The sequence below is a fragment of the Arachis stenosperma genome, chromosome 3 (genome assembly GCF_014773155.1).
Source record: "Arachis stenosperma cultivar V10309 chromosome 3, arast.V10309.gnm1.PFL2, whole genome shotgun sequence".
Taxonomy (NCBI): Eukaryota; Viridiplantae; Streptophyta; class Magnoliopsida; order Fabales; family Fabaceae; genus Arachis; species Arachis stenosperma.
The window spans coordinates 135,014,965-135,034,610 of NC_080379.1; positions in this window are offsets into that span (position 1 = coordinate 135,014,965).

A 19,646-nucleotide genomic window follows, 5' to 3' on the forward strand; every position below is an offset into this window, starting at 1 on the left:
ACAATTTTAAACACTTTGACTTCTTACAATTAAATCCAAATAACCTTGTTGATATCCTAACTAAGATTAATAAAATAAATATCGATTGCTTCAAACCAATAATCTCTGTGGGATCGACCCTTACTCACGTAAGGTATTACTTGGACGACCCAGTGCACTTGCTGGTTAGTTGTGTGAATCATAAATTCGTGCACCACAGTTAAATCAACCTTACCGAGTACCTCACCTGAGGCAAAACCAAGGACCACCGAACAATCAGCAGCAAAGCCCCCAAATTACTCATTCTTCTGTATCTTCTAATGAAGAATTATTATAAGCTTTTGAGAAAAGACAACTGGCCATGGAAAATACCATTGTAAATAGTATTAACGCCAGTCTGAATGGTTTCACCTCTACTCTGCAAGCTTTAATGACACAACTTGGTTCAGCACAAAATTCCAATAACCAACCTTCAAGCACCACTGGAATCCCCTCTCAACCATTACCCAATCCAAAGGGAGGCATTAATGCCATCACCCTGAGGTCCGGAACCACACTGCAGGAGAGGAATCAGGAGGAACCAAGCTCACCAGAATACGCCTCAGCTGAAGAGGTGGTAGAAACCGAAGATGTTGGAGTGGAAGAGGATATACAGGACACAATTAAAGAAGAAATAGCTCAACCACGGGAAGAAGCACAAAAAGGTGCAGGTACCACAGAAAACACTACTCCCATTCCATTCCCACAACTTGCAAGGAAGCCTAGGAAGCAGTTGGAACCTGATCCTAAAATGGTAGAAATATTCAAAAAGGTTGAGGTAACTGTTCCCCTTTTTGATGTTATTCAGTAAGTACCTAAATATGCAAAGTTTCTAAAAGACTTATGTATCCATAAAGATAAAATTAATGAATTAGAAACTATTCCTTTAGGTAGTTCTATATCTGCTTTAATGGGAGGATTACCTGAGAAATATAGTGATCCAGGTCCTTGCATAGTTAGTTGTACTATTCGTGGTGTAGTAATTTATGATTGCATGTGTGATTTAGGAGCATGAGTCAGTATAATGCCTTTGTCTATATATGATGTTTTAAGGCTCCCTCCTTTAAAAAGGTCGGCAGCTCGTTTTGTGTTAGCAGATAAAAGCATTATTACAGTTGCTGGAGTTGCTGAAGATGTTTTGGTGAACATTAAAGGGCTCACATTTCCCACTGATTTTTATATCTTGGAGATGCCCCATAATGACTCAGATAAGCCATCATCAATCCTACTTGGAAGACCATTCCTGAAGACATCAAAATTCAAATTGGATGCTTTTTCAGGGACATACTCCTTTGAAATAGATGGCCGCATAGTAATCTTCAATCTGAATGGAGTCATTGACAACCCCCCAGAAGATCGTTCTATCTTCCAGTGTGATGTCATAGACGAAAGTGTGGCTGAAGTTCAAAAGAAAGAGTTTGAAGAGAGGTATACTGGACAAGGTCCAAGTGTGGGGACCCTCTTAACTGACAATGAGGACACTTCGCCATTTTCACAAGCCCCAGATAACCCAGAGCCTGTCAACGATCAAAAGTTAGAATTGAAACCTCTCCCTCCACATCTCAAATATGCTTACCTTAAGGATGAGCAGAAGTTTTCGGTTATTATTGCAAGAGAACTGACTTCTCAACAAGAAGAACAGCTACTTGATGTGTTGAGGAAGCATAAGAAGGTAATAGGGTGGAGTTTGGCAGACATAGTGGGAATCAACCCTCAAATATGCGAGCACAGAATATTTTTAGAAGAAGGAGCAAGACCTGTCCATCAACCACAAAGAAGATTGAATCCTACCATCTTGGAAGTTGTCAAAAAGGAAGTGACCAGACTATCGGAGGCCGGTATCATATATCCCATTTCAGACAGTGAATGGGTGAGCCCAGTGCAAGTGGTGCCCAAGAAGTCCAGAGTCACTACAGTGAAAAATGAGCATGGAGAGTTCATAGCAACTAGAGTTCAGAATGCTTGGAGAGTCTGCATTGATTACAGGCGTCTCAACCAAGCTACTCGTAAGGATCACTATCCACTTCCATTCATTGATCAAATGCTAGATCTCCTGTCAGGTAAATCGCATTATTGCTTTTTAGATGGTTATGCAGGTTATTTCCAGATTCATATAGCTCCTGAGGATCAGGAAAAGACTACTTTTACATGTCCTTTTGGGAACTATGCTTATAAGAGAATGCCCTTTGGCTTGTGCAATGCACCAGCTACTTTCCAAAGGTGCATGATGAGTCTTTTCTCTGATCTTATTGAGGACTGTATGGAAGTTTTTATGGACGATTTTAGCGTTTATGGTGATTCTTTTAACCTTTTCTTAGATGGATTATCTAGAGTATTAGATAGATGTATTAATACAAACCTTGTGTTGAATTTCGAAAAATGCCACTTTATGGTAAAGCAAGGGATTGTATTAGGACATGTGGTATCTAATAATGGCATTTCTGTAGACCCAGCAAAGGTGAATGTTATTTCTAGTCTATCTTACCCCTCTTCTGTGAGGGAAGTCCATTCGTTCCTTGGCCATGCAGGTTTCTACAGGAGATTTATTAAGGACTTTAGTAAGGTGGCACTTCCCTTATCCAGATTACTACAAAAGGATATTGAGTTCGAGTTCAGTGAGGAGTGCAAACAAGCATTTGATAAGCTAAAGACTGCTCTTACTCAAGCTCCAATTGTGAGAGGACCCGATTGGAACCAGCCATTTGAAATCATGTGCGATGCTTCCAACCATGCAGTAGGAGCAGCACTGGCTTAGCGTGAAGGTAAGAACCCTTTTGTTATTCCCTATGCGTCTAAGACTTTAGACACTGCCCAGTCCAATTATACTACTACTGAGAAAGAACTACTTGCTATTGTTTTTGCTCTGGATAAATTCCGGGCTTATTTACTTGGTACTAGAGTAGTAGTGTATTCGGACCATGCAGCTCTAAAGTATCTATTGGCTAAAAAGGAATCCAAACCAAGACTTATACGTTAGATACTGCTGTTACAAGAATTTGATTTAGAAATCAAGGATAGGAGTGGTAATCAAAATTTAGTTGCAGACCACTTGAGTCGCCATGAACATATTAAGGGTGATTCTACTCCTATAGATGATAATTTTCCTTTTGACAACGTGCAAGCAGTATCTGAGGTAGTCCCTTGGTATGCACCTGTTGCTAATTATTTAGTTAGCCGCACATTTCCTCCACATTTTTCTAAACATCAAAGAGACAAGCTGAAAAGCGAGTCTAAATATTATATATGGGATGACCCATAGTTATGGAGATGTGGCGCAGACCAGATAATTAGACGTTGTGTACCTCAATTAGAATTCCAGTCCATTTTAGAGGCCTGTCACTCATATGAAAGTGGAGGACATTTTGGCCCTCAACGGACAGCTAGAAAGATCTTAGACTGTGGATTCTGGTGGCCTACTCTTTTTAGAGATGCTGCTGAGTTTTGTAAATCTTGTCACCCATGCCAAAAATTTGGTAACATATCCAAGAGGGATGAGATGCCTCAACAATATATGCTCTTCTATGAAATTTTTGATGTTTGGGGCATTGACTTCATGGGTCCATTTCCAAATTCTAGTGGATATTTTTATATATTGTTAGCTGTAGATTATGTTTCCAAATGGGTGGAAGCAATTCCTACCCGCACTGATGATGCTAACACTATTGTTTCCTTTGTGAGAAACCATATTATATGCCGCTTTGGATCACCACGAGCGATCGTGAGCGATCAAGGCACCCATTTTTGTAACAGGAGACTAACAGGATTGATGAAGAAGCATGGGATAATCCATAAAGTTGCAACAGCTTACCATCCCCAAACTAATGGGCAAGCCGAGGTGTCAAACAGAGAAATTAAACGTATCTTGCAAAAGATAGTAAATCCTCACAGAAAAGACTAGAGCACCAGACTACAAGATGCACTGTGGGCATATAGAACAGCATACAAGACACCCATTGGGATGAGTCCCTTCCGCTTAGTTTATGGAAAAGCTTGTCATCTCCCAGTTGAAATCGAACACAGAGCCTTCTGGGCAGTTAAAGAGTGCAACATGGGGATTGAGGATGCTGGAGCTGAAAGAAAGTTACAACTGCAGGAACTGGAGAACCTTCGCCTAGAAGCTTATGAGAACTCTAGAATATACAAGGAAAAGATAAAAGCTGTGCATGATCAAAACATCAAGAAGAGAGAGTTCCAACCTGGAGATTTTGTTCTCCTTTACAAATCTCGACTGAGGCTCATGCCCGGTAAGTTGAGATCAAAATGGGATGGTCCATACAGAATAGAGAAGGCTGAACCGTACGGAGTTTATCACCTAAGCCATCCTTCCAGTTCTGAACTTATTAAGGTTAATGGACACCGCCTGAAGCTATACCATGGTGAGAAGGTGCAGAAGAGCAAGGAGCTTGAGATCTTCCGCCTGGAAGATCCCTACATAGCAACAGATTGAGCTAGTGGAGCGTCCAACTTACGGACGTTAAAGCAAAGTGCTTGGTGGGAGATAACCCACCGCGGTATGATCGTTCTTTTCTTCACTTTTGAGCTAGTGTTTTGTTCTAAGTTTGGTGTCAATTACATGTCTTATATTTTTCTTTAAAATTTTCGACTTGTGTTCTTTGTTCTTCATTGATCTTCAAGTTGTTCTTGTTTATTTTTCTTGTTTGATCTTGAGTTTTTCTTGTTTTGTGTCTTTTCTTGTTTTTCTTGTGCTTTTTCAGAACATTAACTTTTAAAAATTATACTTTTATCCATAAAAATAACACATCTTTAAAATACATTACATTTTTAACTCAGTTGGTTATAGCGGGGGTTTATGTTCTCAACAATTGGGCACTTTCTTTTTAAAATCCTTTTTCAAAAATAATTTTTCTTGATTTAATCTTGTGCCAAACTTTAAGTTTGGTGTTTTCTTGTTAATCTTTCATAATTTGCGAAAATTTTATTGAAGTTTTCTAAAAATTTTAAGTTTGGTGTTCTTTCTTTTGTTCTTGGTGTTCTTGTGAATCTTCAAGGTGTTCTTGAGTTTTTCTTGTGTCTTGATCTTAAAATTTTTAAGTTTGGTATTCCTTGGTGTTTTCCCTCCAAAAATTTTCGAAAATAAGGAGCATTAGATCTAAAAATTTTTAGTCTTGTATCTTTGTGTGTTTTTCTCTTTCATCACAAAATTCAAAATTCAAAAAAAAAATTTATATTTTCTAATTAATTTTGAACTTCTCTTTTCGAAAATTTTATATAAAAATTCAAATTTCAATTTCAAAATATTTCCAATTTCTTTTATTTATTTCGTTTTTTTATTTTATTTTATAAAAATTAATTCAAAAAAAAATAATAAAAAAAATAAATAAATAAATAAATAAATAAATAATAAAAAAATAAAATAAAAAAATCAACATATAAATTATCCCTTGTATTCCATCATGGAAGCAAGTAGGAATGAACAGTCCAAGAGGACTCTGGGGTCATATGCTAACCCCACTACTGCTTCATATGGGAGTAGTATCTGTATACCCTCCATTGGAGTTAGTAGCTTTGAGTTGAATCCTCAGCTCATTATCATGGTGCAGCAAAACTGTCAGTATTCTGGTCTTCCACATGAAGAACCTACAGAATTTCTGGCACAATTTTTACAAATTGCTGACACAGTACATGATAAAGAAGTGGATCAGGATGTCTACAGATTATTACTGTTTCCATTTGCTGTAAAAGATCAAGCTAAGAGGTGGTTAAATAACCAGCCTAAGAACAGCATAAAAACATGGAAACAGCTGTCAGAAAAATTCCTGAATCACTATTTCCCTCCCAAACGGATGACACAGCTAAGGCTAAACATCCAAGGCTTCAAACAATGAGATAATGAATCCCTTTATGATGCCTGGGAGATATACAGAGAGATGCTAAGAAAATGCCCCTCTGAAATGTTTTCAGAATGGGTGCAATTAGACATCTTCTACTATGGGCTTACAGAAAAAGCTCAGATTTCTCTAAACCACTCAGCTGGTGGATCTATACATATGAGAAAGACGATTGAAGAAGCTCAAGAGCTTATTGATACAGTTGCTAGGAATCAACATCTGTACATAAGCAGTGAATCTTCCATGAAAGAAGAAGTTAAAACAGTAACTGCAGAACTCAGTCCAGTGGATCAGGCTAATGAATTCAATCAGCAATTAGACTTTCTAACTCAGCAGCTAGCCGAATTCAAGGAAATATTACAGGAAACAAGAATGGCCAACAAGAACATGGAAGCACAATTAAAGCAGACAGAAAAGCAACTGTCAAAACAAAAAACAGAAGAATGTCAAGCAGTTCAATTAAGAAGTGGGAAAACATTAAATACCTCACTTCAAAGCAGCAGGAAACCAAGAAATGAACAAGTGGATACTCAAAATTCCTCTGAGGACAGTCAGAACCCAGAGAGGAATAAAGCTGGCGCTGAACGCCCAGACCATGCTCATTCCTGGCGTTCAACGCCAGAAACAAGCATGAATCCGGCGTTGAACGCCCAAAGGGAGCATGGTTCTGGCGTTCAAACGCCAGTGACAAACAAGGAAGTGGCGTCTAACGCCACTCCAGCTCCCACCACTGGCATTCAAATGCCAGTGGAGAATCAGTCACATACAAGTGCTGATAATAACCCTTCTAAAAAGGCTTCCCAACCCACTTCTGTAGGTAATAAACCTGCAGCAACTAAGGTTGAGGAATACAAAGCCAAAATGCCTTATCCTCAAAAACTCTGCCAAGCGGAACAGGATAAGCAATTTGCCCGCTTTGCAGACTACCTCAGAACTCTTGAGATAAAGATTCTGTTTGCAGAAGCACTTGAGCAAATACCCTCTTATGCTAAGTTCATGAAAGAGATCTTAAGTCATAAGAAGGATTGGAGGGAAACTGAAAAAGTTTACCTCACTGAAAAATGCAGTGCAGTCATTCTGAAAAGCTTACCTGAGAAGCTTAAAGATCCTGGGAGTTTTATGATACCATGCACATTAGAGGGCACTTGCACCAAGCAAGCTTTATGTGATCTTGGGGCAAGTATCAATCTAATACCTGCATCTACTATCAGAAAGCTTGGTTTAACTGAAGAAATCAGACCAACCAGGATATGTCTTCAACTTGCTGATGGCTCCATTAAATACCCATCAGGCGTGATTGAGGACATGATTGTCAAGGTTGGGCCATTTGCCTTTCCTACTGACTTTGTGGTGCTGGAAATGGAGGAGCACAAGAGTGCAACTCTCATTCTAGGAAGACCTTTCCTAGCAACTGGCCGAACCCTCATTGACGTCCAAAAAGGGGAAGTAACCTTGAGAGTCAATGAGGAGGAGTTCAAATTGAATGTTGTCAAAGCCATGCAACATCCAGACACCCCAAATGACTGCATGAGTGTTGACATTATTGACTCCCTGGTAAGAGAGGTCAATATGGCTGAGAGTCCCGAATCAGAGCTAGAGGACATCTTTAAAGACGTCCAGCCTGATCTGGAGGAGTCAGAGAAAATAGTGGAACCTCTGAAAATCCCTCAGGAAGAGGAGAAACCTCCTAAACCCGAGCTCAAACCATTACCACCTTCCCTAAAATATGCATTCTTGGGAGAAGGTGATACCTTTCCTGTAATCATAAGCTCTACCTTAGAGCCACAGGAAGAGGAAGCACTAATTCAAGTGCTAAGGACACACAAGACAGCTCTTGGGTGGTCCATCAGTGATCTTAAGGGCATTAGCCCAGCTAGATGCATGCACAAGATCTTACTAGAGGGTGACGCCAAGCCAGTGGTTCAACCACAAAGGCGGCTGAACCCAGCCATGAAGGAAGTAGTGCAGAAAGAGGTCACTAAATTACTAGAGGCTGGGATTATTTATCCTATTTCTGACAGCCCCTGGGTGAGCCCTGTCCAAGTCGTCCCTAAGAAAGGTGGCATGACAGTGGTTCATAATGAAAAAAATGAACTGGTTCCTACAAGAACAGTTACTGGATGGCGCATGTGTATTGATTACAGAAGGCTCAATACAGCTACCAGAAAGGATCATTTTCCTTTACCATTCATAGACCAGATGCTAGAAAGACTAGCAGGTCATGAATACTACTGCTTCCTGGATGGATATTCAGGTTATAATCAAATTGCAGTAGATCCCCAGGATCAGGAGAAAACGGCATTCACATGCCCATCTGGAGTATTTGCATACAGAAGGATGCCATTTGGCCTGTGCAATGCACCTGCAACCTTTCAAAGGTGCATGCTCTCAATTTTCTCTGATATGGTGGAAAAATTTCTGGAAGTCTTCATGGATGACTTTTCAGTGTTTGGAGACTCATTCAGCTCCTGCCTTAACCATTTAGCATTTGTTCTAAAGAGATGCCAAGAGACCAACCTGGTTTTAAACTGGGAAAAATGCCACTTTATAGTGACTGAAGGGATTGTCCTTGGGCATAAAATTTCAAACAAGGGTATAGAGGTGGATCAAGCTAAAGTTGAAGTAATTGAAAAATTACCACCACCCACTAATGTTAAGGCAATAAGAAGCTTCCTGGGGCATGCAGGATTCTATAGGAGGTTTATAAAGGATTTTTCAAAAATCGCCAAACCTCTAAGCAACCTGCTAGCTGCTGACACGCCATTTATCTTTGATAAAGAGTGTCTGCAGGCATTTGAGACCCTGAAAGCTAAATTGGTCTCAGCACCAATCATCTCTGCACCAGACTGGACATTACCATTTGAATTAATGTGTGATGCCAGTGACCATGCCATTGGTGCAGTGTTGGGACAAAGGCATGACAAGCTTCTGCACGTCATTTACTATGCCAGCCGTGTTTTAAATGACGCACAGAAGAATTACACAACCACAGAAAAAGAACTACTTGCAGTAGTTTACGCCATTGATAAATTCAGATCCTATTTAGTAGGATCAAAAGTGATTGTGTATACAGACCATGCTGCTCTTAAATATCTACTCACAAAGCAGGATTCGAAACCCAGACTTATAAGATGGGTGCTGCTTCTGCAGGAGTTTGATATAGAAATAAGAGACAGAAAAGGAACAGAGAATCAAGTAGCAGATCACCTGTCCCGAATAGAACCAGTGGAAGGGGCGTCCCTCCCTCACTGAGATCTCTGAAACCTTTCCGGATGAGCAACTCTTTGCCATCCAGGAAGTGCCATGGTTTGCAGACATTGCAAACTACAAGGCAGTGAGATTTATACCCAAAGAGTACAGTAGACAGCAAATAAAGAAGCTGATCACGGATGCAAAGTATTATCTTTGGGATGAGCCATATCTCTTTAAGAGATGTGCAGACGGAGTAATCCGTAGATGTGTGCCTAAGGAAGAAGCACAGAAGATCCTATGGCACTGCCATGGATCACAGTATGGAGGACATTTTGGAAGTGAGCGAACAGCCACAAGAGTCCTCCAAAGTGGCTTCTACTGGCCTACTCTCTATAAAGACTCCCGAGTGTATGTACTTAATTGTGACAGTTGCCAAAGATCTGGCAATCTACCTCACAGTTACGCCATGCCTCAGCAAGGGATCTTGGAGATTGAGTTGTTTGATGTATGGGGCATTGACTTCATGGGATCCTTCCCACCATCATACTCAAACACTTATATTCTGGTGGCAGTGGATTATGTATCCAAATGGGTGGAGGCTATTGCAACACCCACCAATGACACTAAAACAGTGTTAAAATTACTCCAGAAACACATCTTCAGCAGATTTGGTATCCCTAGAGTGTTAATTAGTGATGGGGGCACTCATTTCTGCAATAAACAGCTTTATGCTGCTCTGGTTCGTTATGGAGTTAGTCACAGGGTAGCTACTCCATATCATCCACAAACTAATGGGCAAGCTGAAGTCTCAAATAGAGAACTCAAAAGAATCCTGGAACGGACTGTAATTAACCGTAGAAGGGATTGGGCAAGAAGCTTGGATGATGCTCTGTGGGCATACAGAACAGCATTCAAGACCCCTATAGGGACCTATCCATACCAACTTGTGTATGGAAAGGCATGTCACTTGCCAGTGGAACTGGAACACAAGGCCTATTGGGCAACCAGATTCTTAAACCTTGATGCTAAGTTAGCCGGAGAAAAATGATTGCTCCAGCTAAATGAGCTAGAGGAATTTAGACTCAATGCTTTTGAAAATGCAAAGATTTACAAAGAGAAAGCAAAAAGATGGCATGATAAGAAATTGTCATCCAGAGTCTTTGAACCGGGGCAGAAAGTTCTGCTATTTAATTCTAGGCTCAAATTATTCCCCGGGAAATTAAAATCCCGGTGGAGAGGTCCATATGTCATTACAAACGTATCACCATTTGGATACATAGAGCTTCAGGATAATGACTCTAACAAAAAGTTCATTGTTAATGGACAAAGAGTCAAACATTATCTTGAAGGCAATTTTGAGCAAGATTGCTCAAAGCTGAGACTCGAGTAAAAACTCAGTGATAGTCCAGCTAATGACAATAAAGAAGCGCTTGCTGGGAGGCAACCCAGCCATTTACAAAGTTTATTTACTAATTAAATAAATTTTCTTTTTTACAGGTTTGTGTCCAAGTATCTCCAAGGTAAAATAGCAATTGGTTGGATTCACAGAGTTATAAAGGAAATTGGAAGCTCACTGGCGTGAAAAAGCCAGTAAGAAGCATTTTGGGCGTTGAACGCCCAAAAGAAGCACCCACTGGGCGTTTAACGCCAGTAAGGGTAGCCTTCTGGGCGTTAAACGCCAGAAAGGAGCATCTTCTGGGCGTTAAACGCCAGAAAGAAGCACCTTCTGGGCGTTTAACGCCAGTTTGGCAGCATCCTGGGCGTTTATAAAAACGCCCAGTAACAAAGGACTTCCTGGCGTTCAACGCCAGAAAGATGCATCAACTGGGCGTTGAACACCCAGGAGAAGCAACATTTGGGCGTTAAACGCCCAAACCATGCAGCAGTTGGGCGTTTAACGCCAGGATGGTGGGGAAGAGGTAAATTTCATTTCTCTTTACAAATTTTCTAATTTTTTATGTTCCAATTCATAATTTCTTGCATAAACATATTTTAAATTATCATCCCTCAATTCAAATTAGTGTTCTAAAAATCCTAATTTCTAAAATCCATTTTTCAATAATATCAAATGTATCTTAATCCATAAAGACAAATTATTTTCAATCCAATCAAACTCTTTAAATTTTGTTTTCAAAAATCAATCATCTCTTTAGAAATATCTTTTTCAAAATTAAAAATTCAAATCTATCTTTTTTTTTTTAAATATGATTCACATCTTTTTCTTTTAAAATTATATCTTTTTCTGATCATATCTTTTAAAATCATATCTTCTATCTTATCTCTTTCTTATTTTTCGAAAATTTCCCACCCCCCCTCCCTATATGTTGTATTCGGCGCCCTCCTCATCATCACCATTCCACAATTGCTCTCCTCTTATCCCTCTTCTTTCTTCTCTTTTGCTTGAGGACAAGCAAAGCTCTAAGTTTGGTGTGGTTATCCGTGATCACAAAAACATACTCATCAAATTCATGGCCCCCAGAGGAAAGCAACCCACCCAAAGGGGCAAGAAAGAAAGTGCTCCAAAGCCCCTTTGGAATCAAGGGAAGTTCTTAACTAAAGAACATTCAGATCATTACTACAAGATAATGAGTCGCAGATCAGTGATCCCGGATGTCAGATTTGATCTGAAAGAAGATGAATATCAAGAGATTCAAGAGCAAATTCGAATCAGGAATTGGGAAATTCTGACCAATCCTGAAACGAAAGTGGGAAGAAACATGGTTCAGGAGTTCTATGCTAATCTATGGCAGACAGACAGGCAAAGACTAATTGGAGCTGCTCTCTTTGACCATCAGACCTTAGTCAGAGGAAAGATCATTCATACCAATTCTGACAAGATCAGGGAGATATTCAAGCTTCCTCAACTGAAGGATGACCCAGACTCCTTTAACAGGAGAATGATGAGGGTCAATAAAGGGCTGGACAAAGTTCTGGAGGATATATGCATCCCTGGAGCCAAGTGGACCACCAGCACGACTGGCGTCCCAGTTCAACTCAAAAGGGAAGATCTAAAACCAGTAGCCAGAGGCTGGCTGGATTTCATTGGGCGTTCCATATTGCCCACCAGCAACCGTTCTGAAGTAACCATCAAAAGAGCTGTCATGATTCACTGCATCATGTTGGGAAAAGAGGTAGAAGTCCATCAGCTGATCTCATGTGAACTATATAAAATAGCAAACAGGAATTCTAAGGACGCCAGATTTGCCTACCCGAGCTTAATTTCTATGCTCTGCAAAAATGCTGGAGTAAAGATGGGAGTAACTGAATATATCCTAATTGAAAAGCCCATTACTGGAATATCAATGGTCAGACAACAGCAACAAGATGATCCAACCAAGAAAAGAGCACAAGAAGCTCTCCCAGAACTGCCTCAATTCGAATATTGGGAACATCTTGAAGCTTCTATTTCCAGATTGCAAGAAGCTATGGACCAAATAAAGGAAGAACAGAATAATCAAAGTAGCATGCTGTGCAAACTGCTTAAGGAACAGGAAGAGCAAGGGCGTGATCTAAGGGAGCTGAAGCGTCAAAAATTAATCCTTGAACAACACCCCAAGGATTAGAGGGACATCTACTCCTCAAAACAACAGGTTGCTGAGTTCCAATTTTTCTGCTTTAACTTAGTGATAGTAGTATTATAGAAATTTACCTTAGGAGATATTTAGTAGTAGTAATTAGTATGTCTATTTTGATTTTATTTCCAATTAAGCTATAATTTATTTTTCTCATCATCATCAGGCATAAATAAAGTAGTAGAATTTTTTTTTTAGAATAAAGAAGTAATTTATATTTTTGAGTTCTTAGTAATAAAGACTATAATTAATTATATGTGGTGGCAATACTTTTTGTTCTCTGAATGAATGCTTGAACAGTGCATAAATTATACTTTGAATTTGATGAATATTGGCTCCTGAAAGGATGAGGAACACGAAAAATATTATTGATGATCTGAAAAATCATGAAATTGATTCTTGAAGCAAGAAAAAGCAGTCAAAAAAAAAAAACAAGCCATGAGCCCTAGGCAAGAGTAAAAAGGATCCAAGGCTTTGAGCATCACTGGATAGGAGGGCCCAAGGAAATAAAATCCAGGCCTAAGCGGCTAAACCAAGCTGTCCCTAACCATGTGCTTGTGGCATGCAGGTCCAAGTTACAAACTTGAGACTGAGTGGTTAAAGTCGTGATCCAAGGCAAACAGAGTGTGCTTAAGAGCTCTGGACACCTCTGACTGGGGACTTTAGCAAAGCTAAGTCACAATCTGAAAAGGTTCACCTAGTCATGTGTCTGTGGCATTTATGTATCTGGTGGTAATACTGGAAAACAAAGTGCTTAGGGCCACGGCCAAGACTCATAAAATAACTGTGTTCAAGAATCAACATACTACACTAGGAGAGTCAATAATACTATCTGAATTCTGAGTTCCTAAGGATGCCAATCATTCTGAAATTCAAAAGATACAGGGAGATGCCAAAACTGTTCAGAAACAAAAAGCTACAAGCCCCGCTCATCTAATAAGAATCGGAGCTTCATTTAAAACTCTAAAATATTATTACTTCTTAATTTCTGTTAAAACCTATTTTATTTATCTAGTTGCTTGAGGACAAGCAACAGTTTAAGTTTGGTGTTGTGATGAGCGGATATTTTATATGCTTTTTGGGGGTAATTTCATGTAGATTTTAGCATGTTTTAATTAGTTTTTAGTTAAATATTATTAGTTTTTAGGCAAAAATCATATTTCTGGACTTTACTATGAGTGTGTGTATTTTTCTGTGATTTCAGGTATTTTCTGGCTGAAATTGAGGAAGCTGAGCAAAAAATCTGACTTAGGCTGAAAAAAGACTGCTGATGCTGTTGGATCCTGACCTCCCTGCACTCGAAATGGATTTTCTGGAGCTACAGGAGTCCAATTGACGCGCTCTTAACGGCGTTGGAAAGTAGACATCCAGGGCTTTCCAGCAATATATAATAGTCCATACTTTGCGCGAAGATAGACGACGTAACTTGGCGTTGAACGCCAAGTTCATGCTGCTGTCTGGAGTTAAACGCCAGAAAAACGTCATGATCCGGAGTTGAACGCCCAAAACACGTCATAACCTGGAGTTTAACGCCAAGAAAGGCCTCTACTCGTGGATAGCATTAGTCTCAGCCCCAGCACACATCAAGTGGGCCCGAGAAGTGGATTTCTGCACCAATTATCTTAGTTTACTCATTTTCTGTAAACCTAGGTTACTAAGTTTACTATTTAAACAACTTTTATAGACATTTCTTGTACCTCATGACATTTTCAGATCTGAATTACATACTTTTGACGGCATGAGTCTCTAAACTCCATTGTTGGGGGTGAGGAGCTCTGCAGCGTCTCGATGATTTAATACAATTCCTTTGTTTTCCATTCAAACACGCGTGTTCTTATCTAAGATGTTTATTTGCGCTTAATTGTGAAGACGGTGATGATCCGTGATACTCATCACCTTCCTCAATTCATGAACGTGTGTCTGACAACCACCTCCGTTCTACATCAGATTGAATGAATATCTCTTAGATTCCTTAATCAGAATCTTCGTGGTATAAGCCGGATTGATGGCAGCATTCATGAGAATCCGAAAAGTCTAAACCTTTTCTGTGGTATTCCGAGTAGGATTCTGGGATTGAATGACTGTGACGTGCTTCAAACTCCTGAGTGCTGGGCGTTAGTGACAGACACAAAAGAATCAATGGATTCTATTCCAACCTAATTGAGAACCGACAGATGATTAGCCGTGCTGTGACAGAGCATAGGAACGTTTTCACTGAGAGGATGGGAAGTAGCCATTGACAACGGCGACACCCTACATAGAGCTTGCCATGGAAAGGAGCCTTGCGTGTATTGAGGGATTTCAAGGAAGAGTTGAAGTCAAAGGACAAAGCATCTCCAAAACTCCAACATATTTCTCATTACTGCACAACAAGTAACACTGTTATTCTCTTTTATTTTTATAATCAAATCTAATAATTCCAACTTACAATTTTAAACACTTTGACTTCTTACAATTAAATCCAAATAACCTTGTTGATATCCTAACTAAGATTAATAAAATAAATATTGATTGCTTCAAACCAATAATCTCTGTGGGATCGACCCTTACTCACGTAAGGTATTACTTGGACGACCCAGTGCACTTGCTGGTTAGTTGTGCGAATCATAAATTCGTGCACCACAGTTAAATCAACCTTACCGAGTACCTCACCTGAGGCAAAACCAAGGACCACCGAACAATCAGCAGCAAAGCCCCCAAATTACTCATTCTTCTGTATCTTCTAATGAAGAATTATTATAAGCTTTTGAGAAAAGACAACTGGCCATGGAAAATACCATTGTAAATAGTATTAACGCCAGTCTGAATGGTTTCACCTCTACTCTGCAAGCTTTAATGACACAACTTGGTTCAGCACAAAATTCCAATAACCAACCTTCAAGCACCATTGGAATCCCCTCTCAACCATTACCCAATCCAAAGGGAGGCATTAATGCCATCACCCTGAGGTCCGGAACCACACTGCAGGAGAGGAATCAGGAGGAACCAAGCTCACCAGAATACGCCTCAGCTGAAGAGGTGGTAGAAACCGAAGATGTTGGAGTGGAAGAGGATATACAGGACATAATTAAAGAAGAAATAGCTCAACCACAGGAAGAAGCACAAAAAAGTGCAGGTACCACAGAAAACACTACTCCCATTCCATTCCCACAACTTGCAAGGAAGCCTAGGAAGCAGTTGGAACCTGATCCTAAAATGGTAGAAATATTCAAAAAGGTTGAGGTAACTGTTCCCCTTTTTGATGTTATTCAGTAAGTACCTAAATATGCAAAGTTTCTAAAAGACTTATGTATCCATAAAGATAAAATTAATGAATTAGAAACTATTCCTTTAGGTAGTTCTATATCTGCTTTAATGGGAGGATTACCTGAGAAATGTAGTGATCCAGGTCCTTGCATAGTTAGTTGTACTATTCGTGGTGTAGTAATTTATGATTGCATGTGTGATTTAGGAGCATGAGTCAGTATAATGCCTTTGTCTATATATGATGTTTTAAGGCTCCCTCCTTTAAAAAGGCCGGCAGCTCATTTTGTGTTAGCAGATAAAAGCATTATTACAGTTGCTGGAGTTGCTGAAGATGTTTTGGTGAACATTAAAGGGCTCACATTTCCCACTGATTTTTATATCTTGGAGATGCCCCATAATGACTCAGATAAGCCATCATCAATCCTACTTGGAAGACCATTCCTGAAGACATCAAAATTCAAATTGGATGCTTTTTCAGGGACATACTCCTTTGAAATAGATGGCCGCATAGTAATCTTCAGTCTGAATGGAGTCATTGACAACCCCCCAGAAGATCGTTCTATCTTCCAGTGTGATGTCATAGACGAAAGTGTGGCTGAAGTTCAAAAGGAAGAGTTTGAAGAGAGGTATACTGGACAAGGTCCAAGTGTGGGGACCCTCTTAACTGACAATGAGGACACTTCGCCATTTTCACAAGCCCCAGATAACCCAGAGCCTGTCAACGATCAAAAGTTAGAATTGAAACCTCTCCCTCCACATCTCAAATATGCTTACCTTGAGGATGAGCAGAAGTTTCCGGTTATTATTGCAAGAGAACTGACTTCTCAACAAGAAGAACAGCTACTTGATGTGTTGAGGAAGCATAAGAAGGTAATAGGGTGGAGTTTGGCAGACATAGTGGGAATCAACCCTCAAATATGCGAGCACAGAATATTTTTAGAAGAAGGAGCAAGACCTGTCCATCAACCACAAAGAAGATTGAATCCTACCATCTTGGAAGTTGTCAAAAAGGAAGTGACCAGACTATCGGAGGCCGGTATCATATATCCCATTTCAGACAGTGAATGGGTGAGCCCAGTGCAAGTGGTGCCCAAGAAGTCCAGAGTTACTACAGTGAAAAATGAGCATGGAGAGTTCATAGCAACTAGAGTTCAGAATGCTTGGAGAGTCTGCATTGATTACAGGCGTCTCAACCAAGCTACTCGTAAGGATCACTATCCACTTCCATTCATTGATCAAATGCTGGATCTCCTGTCAGGTAAATCGCATTATTGCTTTTTAGATGGTTATGCAGGTTATTTCCAGATTCATATAGCTCCTGAGGATCAAGAAAAGACTACTTTTACATGTCCTTTTGGGACCTATGCTTATAAGAGAATGCCCTTTGGCTTGTGCAATGCACCAGCTACTTTCCAAAGGTGCATGATGAGTCTTTTCTCTGATCTTATTGAGGACTGTATGGAAGTTTTTATGGACGATTTTAGCGTTTATGGTGATTCTTTTAACCTTTGCTTAGATGGATTATCTAGAGTATTAGATAGATGTATTAATACAAACCTTGTGTTGAATTTCGAAAAATGCCACTTTATGGTAAAGCAAGGGATTGTATTAGGACATGTGGTATCTAATAATGGCATTTCTGTTGACCCAGCAAAGGTGAATGTTATTTCTAGTCTACCTTACCCCTCTTCTGTGAGGGAAGTCCGTTCGTTCCTTGGCCATGCAGGTTTCTACAGGAGATTTATTAAGGACTTTAGTAAGGTGGCACTTCCCTTATCCAGATTACTACAAAAGGATATTGAGTTCGAGTTCAGTGAGGAGTGCAAACAAGCATTTGATAAGCTAAAGACTGCTCTTACTCAAGCTCCAATTGTGAGAGGACCCGATTGGAACCAGCCATTTGAAATCATGTGCGATGCTTCCATCCATGCAGTAGGAGCAGCACTGGCTTAGCGTGAAGGTAAGAACCCTTTTGTTATTCCCTATGCGTCTAAGACTTTAGACACTGCCCAGTCTAATTATACTACTACTGAGAAAGAACTACTTGCTATTGTTTTTGCTCTGGATAAATTCCGGGCTTATTTACTTGGTACTAGAGTAGTAGTGTATTCGGACCATGCAGCTCTAAAGTATCTATTGGCTAAAAAGGAATCCAAACCAAGACTTATACGTTAGATACTGCTGTTACAAGAATTTGATTTAGAAATCAAGGATAGGAGTGGTAATCAAAATTTAGTTGCAGACCACTTGAGTCGCCATGAACATATTAAGGGTGATTCTACTCCTATAGATGATAATTTTCCTTTTGACAACGTGCAAGCAGTATCTGAGGTAGTCCCTTGGTATGCACCTGTTGCTAATTATTTAGTTAGCCGCACATTTCCTCCACATTTTTCTAAACATCAAAGAGACAAGCTGAAAAGTGAGTCTAAATATTATATATGGGATGACCCATAGTTATGGAGATGTGGCGCAGACCAGATAATTAGACGTTGTGTACCTCAATCAGAATTCCAGTCCATTTTAGAGGCCTGTCACTCATCTGAAAGTGGAGGACATTTTGGCCCTCAACGAACAGCTAGAAAGATCTTAGACTGTGGATTATGGTGGCCTACTCTTTTTAGAGATGCTGCTGAGTTTTGTAAATCTTGTCACCCATGCCAAAAATTTGGTAACATATCCAAGAGGGATGAGATGCCTCAACAATATATGCTCTTCTATGAAATTTTTGATGTTTGGGGCATTGACTTCATGGGTCCATTTCCAAATTCTAGTGGATATTTTTATATATTGTTAGCTGTAGATTATGTTTCCAAATGGGTGGAAGCAATTCCTACCTGCACTGATGATGCTAACACTATTGTTTCCTTTGTGAGAAACCATATTATATGCCGCTTTGGATCACCACGAGCGATTGTGAGCGATCAAGGCACCCATTTTTGTAACAGGAGACTAACAGGATTGATGAAGAAGCATGGGATAATCCATAAAGTTGCAACAGCTTACCATCCCCAAACTAATGGGCAAGCCGAGGTGTCAAACAGAGAAATTAAACGTATCTTGCAAAAGATAGTAAATCCTCACAGAAAAGACTAGAGCACCAGACTACAAGATGCACTGTGGGCATATAGAACAGCATACAAGACACCCATTGGGATGAGTCCCTTCCGCTTAGTTTATGGAAAAGCTTGTCATCTCCCAGTTGAAATCGAACACAGAGCCTTCTGGGCAGTTAAAGAGTGCAACATGGGGATTGAGGATGCTGGAGCTGAAAGAAAGTTACAACTGCAGGAACTGGAGAACCTTCGCCTAGAAGCTTATGAGAACTCTAGAATATACAAGGAAAAGATAAAAGCTGTGCATGATCAAAACATCAAGAAGAGAGAGTTCCAACCTGGAGATTTTGTTCTCCTTTACAAATCTCGACTGAGGCTCATGCCCGGTAAGTTGAGATCAAAATGGGATGGTCCATACAGAATAGAGAAGGCTGAACCGTATGGAGTTTATCACCTAAGCCATCCTTCCAGTTCTGAACTTATTAAGGTTAATGGACACCGCCTGAAGCTATACCATGGTGAGAAGGTGCAGAAGAGCAAGGAGCTTGAGATCTTCCGCCTGGAAGATCCCTACATAGCAACAGATTGAGCTAGTGGAGCGTCCAACTTACGGACGTTAAAGCAAAGTGCTTGGTGGGAGATAACCCACCGCGGTATGATCGTTCTTTTCTTCACTTTTAGTTTTCCTTCTTTAAATAACTCTTCTCTTTATT